The sequence below is a fragment of the Pteropus vampyrus genome, unplaced genomic scaffold (genome assembly GCF_000151845.1).
Source record: "Pteropus vampyrus isolate Shadow unplaced genomic scaffold, Pvam_2.0 Scaffold210, whole genome shotgun sequence".
NCBI classification, from domain to species: domain Eukaryota; kingdom Metazoa; phylum Chordata; class Mammalia; order Chiroptera; family Pteropodidae; genus Pteropus; species Pteropus vampyrus.
Window position 1 is genome coordinate 597,576 of NW_011888991.1, and position 2,285 is coordinate 599,860.

At 33.3% G+C, this 2,285-nt stretch overlaps 1 protein-coding gene and 1 pseudogene across 5 annotated transcripts in view; both read right to left on the reverse strand.

Moving 5' to 3' along the window:
- The window catches only part of GRM7 (glutamate metabotropic receptor 7), an 827,189-nt gene that overhangs the window by 479,885 nt on the left and 345,019 nt on the right, over positions 1-2,285 (reverse strand). The gene's annotated exons all lie outside the window — the stretch shown is intronic.
- On the reverse strand, positions 1,837-2,284 carry LOC105300374 (annotated as a pseudogene).

Genomic DNA, 2,285 nt, shown 5'->3' on the forward strand with positions numbered 1-2,285 from the left:
GTCACTCAATCGGAATTTGCCTGATGTTCTTCTCAAGATTATTCTGGGTATTTATTTGGGGGAGGAATATCACAAAGGTAAAGTGCCATTCTCATTACATCATATTAAGTGTATGTGTTATCAACTTGAGTTATCACTATTGAGGTTCACTTCCATCTTTTCACTGAGGTAGTGTTTGTCAGGTTTCTCCACTGCAAAGTAAGTCCCCCCCTCCCCCTTTGATACTGTACTCTTTGAAAGAAATCACTATGCACACTTAGGAAATGGAGAGTGATGCCCTAACTCCTTGAAGGTGGGATATCTATAGAGAAATTATTTAGAATTGTTCTGTGTGGGAGATTTGTCTATATTTTCCCACATATGTATTGTTATTTATTTATATCAGTACAGACTCATGGATATTTATTTTATAGTATGATTTATCATCCACTACTAATTTATTTATTTCGATACTCAAATGTTTCTAGCTTTGGCAATTGAGAACTTTTTCAGTTGATATTTGTGTTCCTTTAACATAGTCCTATAATCTCATCAATGTGGCTTGCTTTTTTTTTTTTTTTTGGAGCACTTCTTTACTTTCTGGGATGATAAGATGCTCAAGACTCATTTTGTGTATTTTCTACACCAACTATAAAATCAGCCATTTTTTCAAAGAGTCACAGTTCCATTTATGGGAGAATAGTATAGAAACCAAGACCTGAGTACCAGGTATGCTTGTTTCTACTGAGATGTAGTTGCTTCTAGATCCCCTCAGTTGATACTAAAAGAGCAAGAAAAATATGTATGTACACTAATCCATGTATATACAAATATCTATAAATATTTCTATATGTAGCCATCTGTAGCTATATTAAACTAAACATGAATTCATTCTGATGGGTTCAACTGTATTCCATTACCGCATGGATCATTGTAGCATCCTCCCATTTCTTATTACTGCAAGTTCCTACTCCAGCAGCGAAAATAATGAATTTTAAATAAAAATGCACATCTAACAATTTCAACAAGACAGGCCAATTCATATATGTACAAAAATATTCACTGTAGCACTGTGTATAAAGTCAAGATATGAAAATAACTATCAATAGGTGACCAAATAAATTTATATTACATGAAGATATTATGTCAGCTTTATTTATTCTGATTCAAAAAATCCCCAACTTACAGTGTTCAATAAATTAATAGATAGATGCATGAGTGAATAAAAGATGAATAACAAATAATAAATAACCCATAGGACATTACATGCATAACTAAGAAAGGAAATTTAAGAGCTGGGGGAAAAAATGAAGTTTCTCCTCAATCTGTATGCAATAGTTATCTTCAGTATTAAAGACCTTAAATGGGAACATAAAACCCTGTGTGACCATATACCTCTGTTTAACGATCAAAATATAATTATCACTAATGGCAAAAATACCATACAATCAATAGCATAAACACCATTAACTTATTTTAATGGCAAAAGTAGCAAATACAATATCAATGTCAATAGGCAGTTTTGAAAAATAATATTTGTAATGCAAATCACAAATCAATACTATAATATTAAAAGAAAGTATACAAGCTGATATAAAAGACAAACACAATAGAAATGTAGATAGAGAGTATGAATAGGCAATTAACAGAACATTCAAATAGCTAAAAAACATCTAAAAAGATGCTTAACGGTCCCAAGTGTTCAGAAAAATACATTAATAATTATATGTCGCTTCATACCAATGAATGGAAACTGAAATATTGATACACTTACTTTTTTTAGAAAACATTTCAAATTTTTATTCATATAATTAATTAAAACAGCAAAAGTAGGTTTACAGAGCTACATATCAATAAAACAGGAAAGAAATGAAATACTTCAGGTATCTTGAAAAATGAAACCATGGTTGCACAATAGTCTATGTTCATCCCTGCATTTTAGCAATAATTTCTTCCTTATATTTGCCTTTCTCTTTTCTGACTTGTCGAGAGTTGGCTTTGCATTTAAACTTTTCCTTCCGATCTTTGTCCAGTTTTAGCTTGGTGATAACTACATTGCATGGGTGAATGCCCATTGGACAGTTGTGCCCTTAGCCTTCTCACGCTGCACCCGCTTGATGTAAATGACATATTCTTTTCTGTACACCCAGACCACATTGCCGATTTGCTGACCTTTGTAGTGTCCTCGAACCATCTGGACTTCGTCATCCTTGTGGATGGGCATGGAGCAGACATTATACTTTCGCCACAGCACCTTGGAGAGGTGGTGCAACATGATATTCCGTCGCACATGCGAGGGGTCATTG